Source organism: Aquarana catesbeiana, linkage group LG09 (assembly GCF_042186555.1).
Source record: "Aquarana catesbeiana isolate 2022-GZ linkage group LG09, ASM4218655v1, whole genome shotgun sequence".
NCBI lineage: Eukaryota > Metazoa > Chordata > Amphibia > Anura > Ranidae > Aquarana > Aquarana catesbeiana.
In genome coordinates, this window is record NC_133332.1 from 102,687,510 (window position 1) to 102,701,498 (window position 13,989).

Genomic DNA, 13,989 nt, shown 5'->3' on the forward strand with positions numbered 1-13,989 from the left:
CATACTGCCAGCTTTGCTCCAGTGATGAGGAGGGAAGGGATGATGAGGTCACTGACTCCACGTGGGTGCCTGATAGGAGAGAGGAGGAGGAGGAGGCACATCTCCAAGGAGGCAGGATGCCTTCCAGGGGCCAGCTTAAGGGCAGCACACCGACTGCATCACACCGCAGAGCTCCGCATGTGCAGGGCGCTGCTGTCTCTGCGCGTTATTCCAAAAGTTCTTTGGTGTGGGCCTTTTTTGAGACGAGTGCATCAGATCCCACCGCTGCTATTTGCAAAATATGTCTCAAGCGTATCTCGCGTGGCCAAAACATCACCTGCTTGGGCACTACATGCTTGACCAGACATATGTCGACCTGCTATGCAGTTCGTTGGCAAGCGTACCTAGAAGACCCACACCAAAGAACAAAGCGGATCCCTCCTTGCTCCTCATCAGCTGGGATCGCCAACCCCACTATACCTTCAGTCCTCTTTGAAACCTGCACTGAGAGGAATGAAGGTATAGAATTAGGTGTGTCACAGCCAAGTACTTGCAGGCAATCTGTTATCGGTACACCGACGTCAGATTGTACCAGGCAAATTTCTCTGCCCCAGCTGCTGCACCACCGATAGAAGTTCGCTCCCTGCCATCCACATGCCCTGCGGTTGAATGCTTGCTTGGCTAAATTGCTAGCACTTCAACTGCTGCCTTTTCAGTTGATAGACTCTGCCTCCTTCCGTGAGTTTGTGGAATGTGCGGTTCCTCAGTGGCAGGTTCCCAAACGCCACTTTTTCTCACGGAAGGCGATTCCGGCTCTCTACCGGCATGTTGTAGGCAATGTCTTGGCCTCGCTGGACAGGGCAGTCAGTGGTAAGATGCATATTACCGCTGATTCATGGTCCAGCAGGCATGGACAGGGACGTTACCTATCTTTCACCGTGCACTGGGTGACTCTTCTGGCAGCTGGGAAGGATGCAGGACAGGGTGCAGTAGTGTTGGAGGTTGTTCTGCCACCACGCCTCAAAAATTATACTAGTGGTGGTTCTGCCACACCTCTCTCCTCCACCCATCCTCTTCTTCTTCCTCCCTGGCCTCTTCCTGTGCTGATTTGTCCTCGGAACCAGCGGTGCTCTGTAGGCGTTCAAGGGGCTACGCAAGCACGCAGGCAAAAAGATGCCATGAGGTGCTTGAGCTGGTGTGCTTGGGGGACAGGAGCCACATTGGGGCAGAGATTCTTTCAGCTCTGCAGGGGCAGGTTCAGAGGTGGTTGACGCCACACCAGCTTAAGGCAGGTATGGTGGTTTGCGACTATGGCACCAACCTCCTCTCTGCCCTCCGACAGGGACAACTGACCCATGTGCCCTGTTTGGCTCACGTCCTTAACTTGGTGGTGCAGTGATTCTTGGGCAGGTACCCGGGCTTACAGGATGTCCTGAGGCAGGCCAGGAAAGTCTGTGTGCATTTCCGCAGGTCATATAATGCCAGTGCTCGGCTGGCTGATCTCCAAAAGGAATTTAACCTGCCCAAGAACCGCCTAATCTGTGACATGCCCACCAGGTGGAACTCAACGTTGGCCATGGTGCAGTGGCTACACACGCAGCAGATGGCCATCAATGAGTACCTATGCGACTATGGCACCAGAACAGGGTCAGGGGACCTTGTTTTTTTTTTCCCACGCCAGTGGGCTATGATTAGGGATGCATGCACTGTCCTGTCACCATTTGAGAAGACCATGAGAACGGTGAGCAGTGACAGTGCATGCATCAGTGACACTGTCCCTCTTGTCCACCTGTTGGAACACACGCTGCATGGAATAATGAACAGGGCACTTGAGGCAGAACAGAGGGAGGAAGAGAAGGACTTCCTTACCTCTCAAGGCCCCCTTTATCCAGACATTGTTCCTGCATGCCTGCTGATCACACAGGAAGAGGAGGAGGACGAGGAGGATTATGTCAGCATGGAGGTGGAGCCTGGCACTCAGCATCAGCAGCAGTCTTCAAGGGATCATTTACAGTCCGAAGAAACTCATGGACTTGTACGTGGCTGGGAGGAGGTGGCTGCAGATCATGTCATCCTTAGTGACCCAGAGGAGTCTGGACCAAATGCCTCAGCAAACCTACGCTGCATGGCCTCCCTGATCCTGCAAAGCCTGGGGAAGGATCCTAGTATTCGTGGTATTAAGGGGAGGGATGATTACTGGCTGGCAACCCTCCTTGATCCACGTTACAAGGGTAAGGTTGCAGACCTTATCTTGCTGTCGCAGAGGGAGCAGAGGATGAAACATCTTTGGAAGGCCTTGCAGAAAGGTTTGTGCAATGCGTTTCCAGAGCCTGGGAGGTTACAATCTCCTGGTCCTCCTGGACAACGTGTTGCTGAGGCTTCGGTCAGTCACAGAAGGAGCGGTGGAGAAGGTGGCCATCTGACCGATGAGTTCAGACAATATTTTAGTCCGCAGTCCCAAGGTTTGATCGGTTCCAACAACCATCACCAGCCTCTGATTCACATGGTGCAGGATTACCTAGGGGCAAGATCAGACTTGGACACCTTTCCCACCGAAAATCCTCTGGGTTACTGGGTCTTGAGGATGGATCACTGGCCATAGCTTGCACAGTATGCAATTGAGCTACTTTCCTGTCCTGCATCCAGCGTTCTTTCGGAACGCACATTCAGTGCTGCTGGAGGCTTTGTAACCGATCACAGGGTGTGCCTGTCCACTGAATCTGTCGATCGGCTGACCTTCAAAAAATGATTCAGTCTTGGATCACCAGCTACCAAGCACCTGATGCTGATGTAACCGATTGATTTTTTTTTTTAATGTGCAATCCATTTCAAGACTGCCTATGCTGATGCTGAGTGACTATCATGTTATGCTGAGTCAGAATCCTCTTCCTCCTCAGTTTTCATGCTGATAGCTTGTAAGAACATTTTTGGTTCTGGGCACCGCCCATTCCTGTGCCCACCAAGAGTAACTGTGAGGGCTTACAGTGTTGAGGCAACACCACCACCACCACCAAAGGCCCAATTTTTCTGCCCCTGTTCAACAGGTGCATGTAATTACAATTCTTGATATAATATTTCACAGCAGGGCCCGTTCCAGCGCCCACCAAGAGTAACTGTGAGGACTTACAGTGTTGTGGCACCAGCACCACCACCACCACCAAAGGCCCAATTTTTCTACCACTGTTCAACAATGGCATGTAATTACAATTCTTGATCTAATATTTCACAGCAGGGCCCGTTCCTGCGCCCACCAAGAGTAACTGTGAGGGCTTACAGTGTTGTGGCAACACCAACACCTAAGGCCCCAATTTCTGCAGAGTATATAGGGCAGGCCCCTACTTTCAAACATCCTACTTACAAACGACTCCTACTTGCAAACGGAAGGAGACAGCAGGAAGTGAGATGAAATCTACCCCTAGGAAGGGAAATTCTCTCCTGTAATTAATATAATTAATAGAGTTAATATGGGAAAAACGTGTCTTCTCCTCACTGATGCTCTATCACCAATCCTTGTTTCACTAAAAACCCCAAATTTTCAAAAAACATTTATCATTGGGACAGAAAGTGAGGTGAAATCTTCTGAAGAGGTGCACAGAAAGCAAAACAAATGTTACAGGGGTGATAACCCTTCCCTATGTTTTCCAAAAAGCTTAAAAATATATTTTTTGGCTGGATCTACACTTTAAAAATGTACCAGTTCAAAATTACAAACAGATTCTACTTAACAACAAACCTACAGTCCCTGTCTTGCTGTTCAGCGTATATAGGGCCTGGGGGCCCCACGCCTTTCCTTTTTTTAATTTGGGTGCGGGTTTCCCTTTTAATATCCATACAAGACCCAAAGGGCCTGGTAATGGACTGGGGGGGTGGAGGGTACCCATGCCGTTTGTCTCACTGATTTTCATCCATATTGCTGGGACTCAAAAAAAAAAAAAAGTTTTTAAAACAGCTGTTTTTTTCAGGAGCAGTGATTTTAATAATGCTTAAAGTGAAACAATAAAAATTAGATATTCCTTTAAATATCATGCCTAGGGGGTCTCCTTAGCATGCCTGTAAAGTAGCACATCTTTCCCGTGTTTAGAAGAACACCACAGCAAAATGACATTCCTAAAGGAAAAAATCTCATTTAAAACTGCTCACTGCTGTAATGAATTGTCGGATCCTGGCAATATAGTTAAAAATCATTGAAAAAAACGGCATGGGGACCTGGGTCCGCCCCAGGGGACATGTATCAATGCAAAAAAAAGTTTTAAGAACGGCTGTTTTTTCAGGAGCACTGATTTTAATAATGCTTAAAGTGAAACAATAAAAATGAATGTTTAGAACAATACCACAGCAAAATGACATTTCTAAAGGAAAAAAAGTAATTCAAAACTGCTCGCGGCTGTAATGAACTATCAGATCCCGAAAATATAGATGAAACTCATTAAAAAAAACGGCATGGGTCCCCCCCCCAGTCCATTAACAGGACCTTTGGGTCTGGTATGAATTTTAAGGGGAACCCTGCTCCAAAATAAAAAAAAATGTGTGAGGGTTCCCCCAAAATCCATACCAGCCCCTTCAGGTCTGGTATGGATTTTAAGGGGAACCCTGCGCCAAAATATAAAAAAATGGCGTTCACACCCTTATCCGAGCACACAACCTGGCAAGCCGCAGGAAAACGGGGGGGGGGGGACCCCCTCCTGAATCGTACCAGGCCACATGCCCTCAACATGGGGAGGATGCTTTGGGGTCCCCCCAAAGCATCTTCTCCCCATGTCGATGGGGACAAGGGCCTCATCCCCACAACCCTTGCCCGGTGGTTGTGGGGTCTGCAGCCAGGGGGCTTACCGGACTATGGAAGCCCCCTTTAACGAGGGGACCCCCGGATCCCGGCCCCCACTATGTGAATGGGTATCGGGCACATTGTACCCCTACACATTCACCAAAAAAGTTTAAAAATGGTCAAAATTACAGTATACAATTTGGGACAAGTCCTTTTTTTAAAAAAAAAACCTGTCCTGCGATGTCCATTCATCTTTGATCACAGCGCCCGACGACCCGAGAAAAAAAAATGCAACAACTCTGCCTCCATGGGAGGCTCCCTCTGACTGAAGCCTCTTCATGATGACAGCTGTTATATAGCTGAGGGCGGGGCCACACGGTGACAAAAAACGGATGACCCCGCCTTCCTCTGACATCACATGGCGAAATGTCATTTTGCTGTGGTATTGTTCTAAATACGGGAAAGATGCGCTAATTTACAGGCATACTAAGGACACCCCCCAGGCACGGTATTTAAAGGAATTTTTCATTTTTATTGTTTCACTTTAAGCATTATTAAAATCATTGCTCCTGAAAAAACAGCAGTTTTAAAAACTTTTTTTTGCATTGATACATGTCCCCTGGGGCAGGACCCAGGATCCATACACTTTTTATGGCAATAACTTGCATATAAGCCTTTAAAATGAGCACTTGTGATTTTTCATGTTCGTGTTCCATAAACTTTAACGGTGTCCGCTTGTTCATACGAATTTGCCTGTTCGCATGTTCTAGTGTGAACCGAACCGGGGGGCATTTGGCTCATCCCTAACCCACACCATGTTATTGCAAAGAAATAATAAAGATTTGATTTAAAGTATATAGCTGTATGCAAATATAAAACAGTTTATTAATATTAATTATCAGTGGTCTGCGCAGGCTATTGCATTAGGGTGTGCACCCCAGAGCAGAAACACACATGCATGTATATCAGCAGAGCAGTGGACGGTGTCAGCAGAGCAGAGATTGGTGTCAGTAGTGCAGTGGATGGTGTCAGTAGTTTTTATTTTATAATGTTTTTACAATTTTTTTTAGGAGCCCTGTTGGGGGGTCTTTTGTGAAATATCAAGGGTCTAAACAAAGAGAAAGCTTCCCCAGTCCCTTTCTCTGCAGCCTCAGCTACACTGCACAGTGAATGAATGGGAAGTGCTATGTGCTGAGTGCCTTCCTGTTCAAGTCCAAACTGAAGCATAGTAAATAGTTTACTATGCATCAATTAAGAACGAACACAGGAGTGATCTGTACCGATCACTCACTGTGTTCATTCATAAATCCATCCTGAAACATCCCCCGCAGTAGCAGGTGGGAGATGAGGGAAGCTGGCAGCACTGCAGGGGGCAGAGGGGGGAGCCAGGAAACAGGGGGAATCAGCACCACACAGGGTGATTAGGGTGTGCCCAGGCACACCTGACACCCCGTGCACACACCTATGTTAATTATCGATTTTTACTCTATTCAAAAAGCTGCTTTTTTATTTTGAACATGTGACCACCAGCAGAGGACTAGAAGCTCCCCCTGCTTATAGCCCCGTACACACGATAGGATTTTCCAAGGGAAAATGTTCTATGGGAGCTTGTTGTCGGAAATCCCGACCGTGTGTACAGGCTTCATCGGACATTTTCTGACAACAAAATCCGTTGTCGTAAATTCCGACCGTGTGTACACAGTTCTGACACACAAAGTTCCACGCATGCTCGGAATCAAGCAGAAGAGCCGCACTGTCTATTGAACTTCATTTTTCTTGGCTCGTCGTACGTGTTGTACATCACCGCGTTCTTGACGTTCGCAATTTCCGACAAGATTTGTGTGATTGTGTGTATAGACTATAAAGAAAAGTAGCGCTAACATAATATATACTCTGTGAAAAGTGCAAAAAAAGAAAAGGAAAACAATTATGGGGAATTGACCCAAATTAGGACAATCAGTCCCAAAGTAGAAAGTCCAAAATATATGCATAAAGGGTGAAGTTCAAGAAAACACGTGAAAATGGCAGGTGAGTGTTCTATCATGCAGAACGACTAAATGCGACTTCACCAGTGATGGATCCAAGGAATGAAAATGATGAGGTACTCTTACCGGATGAGGTGGACCTAGATGTCAGCGACACTAGGTCAGTCAGGCTTAGATGATCGAATCAATGGCTCCCTCCAATGGAGATGGAAATCTGAGTCTCCGCCAACGTCACCAAACCGCCTCATGAAGCTCTGCAGGACTGGAAGTAAAGCGTATCCAGGGAAACACACCACAGCAACTCTCCCAGAAATAGGTGTATATAAAAGAAGAGAGGGGGGGCTCTAATAGTATAGATCAATAATGTAGGTTTATTAAAACCAATAAAACATAAAAAAGTGATCACAATGGTAAAAGCAATGTGGGGAGCAGATAGCATTATCTGACGCGTTTCGTCCAATAGGGACATCAACAGGGGCATATGCCCCTGTTGATGAATGGAACAGAGCTTTCTCTGTACACATGGGTTCACTGCACCACTTTAGTAAATCAGGCCCATTGTTGTTGAGCTGATGATAATCACACACCTCTAGCCTCTACATTCACTACATCATTTCCAGAACATTTTATTTTTAAAAATGGTTTTCCCCACGAAAACACATATTTTCAATAAATATTTACATGAAGAGAAAGTAAAGTAAGCACATATTTTATATGCAGTGTTTATCTTAGGCTGCATTCACACTTTCATGTAGCAGAAAAAAGAGTTCCTGCTCGTGATTTTGGTTGAGCAATTTGCACGCAAGTTCACTGTCGCACAAAGGGCAGCCCATTTACCTCACACCACAGTACCCCCTCCACATCACAGCCCCCCCTTCACATCACAGCCCCCTTCACATAACAGTCCCCTTCACATCAGAGCCACCTCTGCACATCACAGCCCCCCTTCACATCACAGCCCCCTTCACATCACAGTCCCCTGCCCTTCACATCAGAGCCCCCCCTTCACATGACAGTCCCCTCTGCACATCAGAGCCCCCTATTCACATCACAGTCCTCCCTGCACATCAGAGCCTCCCCTTCACCTCACAGTCCCCTGCTCTTTACATTACAGCCCTCCTTTACATCAGAGACTCCCCTTCACATCACAGTTCCATGCCCTTCACATCAGAGCCCCCTTCACATCACAGTCCCCCCTGCACATCAGAGCCTCCCCTTCACATCACAGTCCCCTTCCATTCACATCAGAGCCCCCTCTTCACAGCACAGTCCTCCCTGCACATCAGAAACTCCCTTTCACATCACATATCCATGCCCTTCACATCACAGCCTCCCCCTTCATATCACAGTCCTCCCTGCACATCAGAGCCTGCCCTTCACATCACAGTTTCATGCCCTTCACATCACAGTTTCATGCCCTTCACATTACAGTTCCATGCCCTTCACATTACAGTTCCATGCCCTTCACATTACAGTTCCATGCCCTTCACATTGCAGTCCCCTGCCCTTCACATCAGAGCCTCCACATCACAGTTCCATGCCCTTTTATATCACAGCCCACCTTCACATCAGAGCTCCCCCTTCACATCACAGTCCCCTGCCCTTCATATCACAGCCCCTCCACTTTACATCAGAGCCTCCCCTTCACATCACAGTCCTCCCTGCACATCAGAGCCTCCCCTTCATCTCACAGTCCCCTGCCCTTCACATTACAGCCCTCCTTCACATCAGAGCGCCCTTCACATTACAGTCTCCCCTGCACATCAGAGTCTCCCCTTCATATCACAGTCCCCTTCCCTTCACATCATAGCCCCCTTCACATCAGAGCCACCTCTTCACAGCACAGTCCTCCCTGCACATCAGAAACTCCCTTTCACATCACATATCCATGCCCTTCACATCACAGCCTCCCCCTTCATATCACAGTCCTCCCTGCACATCAGAGCCTGCCCTTCACATCACAGTTTCATGCCCTTCACATCACAGTTTCATGCCCTTCACATCACAGTTTCATGCCCTTCACATCACAGTTTCATGCCCTTCACATTACAGTTCCATGCCCTTCACATTACAGTTCCATGCCCTTCACATTGCAGTCCCCTGCCCTTCACATCAGAGCCTCCACATCACAGTTCCATGCCCTTTTATATCACAGCCCACCTTCACATCAGAGCTCCCCCTTCACATCACAGTCCCCTGCCCTTCATATCACAGCCCCCCCACTTTACATCAGAGCCTCCCCTTCATATCACAGTCCTCCCTGCACATCAGAGCCTCCCCTCCATCTCACAGTCCCCTGCCCTTCACATTACAGCCCTCCTTCACATCAGAGCGCCCTTCACATTACAGTCCCCCCTGCACATCAGAATCTGCCCTTCACATCACAGTCTTCCCTGCACATCAGAGCCCCCCTTCACATCACAGTCCCCCTGCACTTCAGAACCTGCCCTTAACATCACAGTCCCCCCTGCACATCAGAACATCCCCTTCATCTCACAGTCCCCTAACATTCACATCAAGTCCCCCCTGCACATCAGAGCCCCCCCTTTACATCACAGTCCTCCCTGCACATCAGAGCCTACCCTTCACCTCACAGTCCCCTGCCCTTCACATCATAGCCCCCCACTTCACATAATTGCATCCCCTTCACATCACAGTCATCCCTGCACATCAGAACCTCCCCTTCACATCTCAGTCCTCCCTGCACATCAGAGCCTCCCCTTCATCTCACAGACCCCTGCTCTTCACATCACAGACCCCCTTCCCTCACATTAGAGCCCCCCCTTCACATCACAGTCCTCCCTGCACATCAGAGCCTCCCCTTCACCTCACAGTCCCCTGCCCTTCACATTACAGCCCTCCTTCACATCAGAGTGCCCTTCACATTACAGTCTCCCCTGCACATCAGAGTCTCCCCTTCATATCACAGTCCCCTTCCTTTCACATATTAGCCCCCTCTTCACATCACAGTCCTCCCTGCACATCAGAAACTCCCTTTCACATCACAGTTCCATGCCCTTCACATATACCAAAATTGGGAACAATCAGCGCAAACGAATATATAAAGATTAATGCAAGCTGGACACTAAGGGTTAACACCAAGCCTATACGTCAAAAATGAAAACAAATTGAGTGCAGAGCAAATGATATTATTGAAAAAGTCCGTACATTAAGCAACACAAATCCCCTGTGGTAAAGATAATCCTTCTTTGTGAAAACAAATGGCAGCGGGTGACGTCAGAGTGAAAAACTCCGCCCCCGTACGCGGCGTTACGTCCACAGGACTTCGTCAGCGAAGCCTCAGGCTCTAATCATGTGTTTCAAAAAAAAAAAAAAACTTGTAGAAATCTATGTGTCCGGCGCTCTGCATGGAGATTAGGGGGCAGCACATGGAGATTAGGGGGGCGGCGCCCCAGCGCCCCTTATGAGCAGGGGACAGGCTTTTCTACTTAGCCTATGGTTTCTTTAAAAAAAAGGAAGATATTGAACACTTTTTGTATTGATGTATTTAGCTGATTTAAGCTAAAGGTTCATTTAGGCTTTACATTTTTGTTCATGCGTTTAGATATCCTTTAAAGTTTGAAAGGTAAAGGCAAATTGGTTATTATAAGGCACTGCACCTAGCAGATTATAATGGCTCTTTCTGCAGAGTTCCTGTAAAAGACACACAGACTGTAGCATATGGATTGCACATAGCCAAGGCATGGCCTGAGGTTGATGTACTCTGCTGTAAAGTGCTAGTTAACTACGGCTAATGGAAATCTCACATGTTGGGAATTGGGTTTTAGCCTGACACGCATCAAACTGATCAAAGCCAAAGTCTGTTTGGTTGCCAATTTAAACCTAACCCTTAATGACGGAGTAACTACTGCATGACAGTTACAAATTACCCAGACTTGGGAATTAACGCTTGCTAATAGATAGACTTACAGAACAGAAGCCAACAAATTGAAAAACATTTCATAAGTATGTTCTTAAAAGATTTGCTCAAATCTTTCAAATGGTTTAAAGTGTACCACTAGCCAAAACATTCTTTTGTAGTTTTGGATAGTCTACAGAACAGTTATACTCCCTTCCAAGTTTTTATTTATTTTATATTGCTGTCTATGACCCCTCTGGTGAGATTTACTGATGGAAAAGACAACATTTTACAGTTGTCACCAGAACAGAAATAACAGGGAAATCTTCCAGTGGGGACACCTTTTCAGTTTACAGCTGTCTAAAATGGGATTCCCCCCACTTTGGAGAGTGTTTTCATTTTTTTTTTTACTTCTTGTTGTGTCTCTGCCACAAGACATTAGAGGAAAGCTCTGTAATGAGAAATGACTCCTCAACCACTTGGCTTTGGAAGATTTTGCCCCATTCATGACCAGGACTTTTTTTGCTATTCAGCACTGTGCTACTTTAACTGGTAATTGCGTGGTCATGCAGCACTGTACCCAAAAACAATATTTTTTACTTTCTGCTTTAAAACATATCCAATAAGGAATTAAAAAAAGCAAATTTCTTCATGAATTTAGGCTAAAATGTATTCTACTACATGTCTTTGGTAATAAAAAATCCCAATAAGTGTATATTATTTTGTTTGTGTGAAAGTTATAGCGCCCACAAACTATGGTATATATACTGGAATTTAAAAAAAATGTTTAAATACTGGTAATGGTGGTGATCAGTGACTTATAGTGGGACCCGTGATAGTGTGGCAGACAATCTGACACTAGCTGACACTGGCTGGGGGAAGAGGGGGGAGTACACTAACTGACTGACTGACTAACACTGACATCAATAGTGACATTAATACAGTGATCGGTGCTAATACTATACACTGTCACTGTACTAATGACACTGGCTGGGGAAGGGGTTAACGTCTAGGGGCGATCGAGGAATTAACTGTGTGCCTAACAATGTGTAATGTGTGTGTTATGTGGTGCTTTTACTAAGCGAGCTTGGTGTTTTTGTTCTTGTTGCTTTGCAGGGGAAAAAAAATCAAGATTTTGCCAGTGTAGAGAGCTCTGTGTTGTTTGCCAACACAGAGCTCTCCTCCATGAATCACTAAGCCGATCAAAGGGTCTCGGTGATCAATCATTGGCTGGCACCCAGTGATCGGCTTGTGCTGTAACGAATCACAGCAAAGTTGGGGCAGATGGTGGGCATATGCCCTACCCGGAAGCGCTGATCATATAGCAGATATGTGATCCAGCGCAGAGTGGCCACCCTTCAGCAGTATAGCTGTGTGAAGCAATTGGGAAGCGGTTAAAGTATAACAAAAGGCAAACTTTTTTTTTTTTTTTTTTTTTTATGTTTTGGATAGAGTGAGGAGGAGGGGATTAAAACACCTGTCTGTGCCCCCATTGTTTTGATAATGACACAGGAGGCAGAAATAAATCTCCCCAATGGGACACAACAAAAAAAAAACATGACAGGGGTTATACTGTACTATAGCTCCCAACTGTCCCTGATTTGGAGGGACTGTCCCTGATTTGGAGCAATATCCCTCTGTCCCTCATTCCTCCTCATTTGTCCCTCATTTTGGTCTGATCTATATAATTGTATATAAAATGCACCTTTTATTTTTCAAAAAGTGTTTCCCAGTGCTAAACCTTTCATCCAGTTTCTAAATTACTGCATTTGTAAATTTTAAAATCCAATATAAAGGAATAGTAGTGGTAAAAAAAGCCCTTGCGGATTTAATTAACTTTTTTGGGGGTTAATTCTCCATTAAGGGGGTGTGGCAATGGTCGTGTCCTATGCATGCATACGTTTGCTAGTAGGTGTCCTTCATTCCCATCTCAAAATGTTGGGAGGTATGCTGTACCCTTCTTCAATCTATCACGAAAAAATTTACTTTGTAAAACATTGCACCTTACCAGTCTTTAGATTGGGTGGTTACATTAGTTTTCTTTATAAGCCTTTTTTTTCTTTAGCTTTACAAGGCCAATGCACACACTTCCTGTTTTAGAGTGACAACACTGTACTGTATCTGTGGAGAAGCATTGTGACCCTAGGCTGCTTTCCTGATTTGGTTCACAAAGACCTTCCCCTCTCTTTATCTCAATTACATCTCTTTATTCAATACACAAGAAGTTACAAAGACACTGGATTTCTATTAGGGTTAACAGGTATGTTTCTATACTTACTGTTCTTAGCCTGAAAAAAAGAAAACTAAAGCAGCTGCCACATCTAAGGGCTGGTAAGCTGCAATGTATTACATTTTTGTGTTTTGGATATACTTTATATTAGAAACCCATCCTAAAACAAGATAAAAAATAAACAGGCTAGTAAAAGTAAAAATGCAAAAAACACTTTTTGCTGAAATATTCAACTCCAGACCAATTAAAATCTCCCAAAGTACCAGTAGATGTCATCAGTCTGATAGCCAGAATTATTCAAACCATTTCCTCTGAGACTAGATCATCCTGGTTCCACCCCAGGCTGTGACTGGACAGTGAAAGGAGAAGCTGCTCTGTAATTAGGTTATCCCTCTGTCACTTTGCTTTCTCCCCCTATCAGCATGCCTTCTTTTCAGCACATGAGACTGATACCAGATCAGATTCAGGTACTTACATCTGATAATGTATTAATAACTACAGAGCTGACTTAAAGCTCAGTTCTACCCAAAAATTGAACTTCCGCTTTAAGGGAAGGTGACCCCCTGACATGCCACATTTGGCATGTCATTTTTTTTTTGGGGGGGGGGGGCGGGTACCCTCTTTTTAAAGGGTCCCAGCTCCCACCTCCTCCCAGTGCACCGGGGCACCGGAAGGGAGATCACCTCTCCCCCCTCCCTCTCGGCAATCATCTGGGACACGTCACAGGTCCCAGATGATTGCCTAGCCAGTTACGCCGCGCCGCTTGGCTCGCGCATGTGCAGTGTGTGCCCGGCTTTGAAGCCACAGCCGGGCGCCCACAGTAACAATTCCGGAGCTGCAGAGAGGAGGGGGAGACGAGCGGGGCTTCGTTCTCCCACTAGACCCTGGGACAGGTGAGTGTCTGATTATTAAAATTCAGCAGCTGCAGTATTTGTAGCTGCTGACTTTTATTTATTTATTTATTTTAAGCAGAACTCTGCTTTAAAGTGGTTGTAAGGGCTAAATGTTTTTTACCTTCATGCATTCTATGCATGAAGTTAAAAAAAAAACCTTTTGTGTGCTGCTCCCCCCACAGCTCCTCCCTTATACTCACCTGAGCCCCCTCTTGATCCAGCGATGTGCACAGGAGCCTCTCCCTCCTCATTGGCTGAGACATTGACTCCCGCTGCTG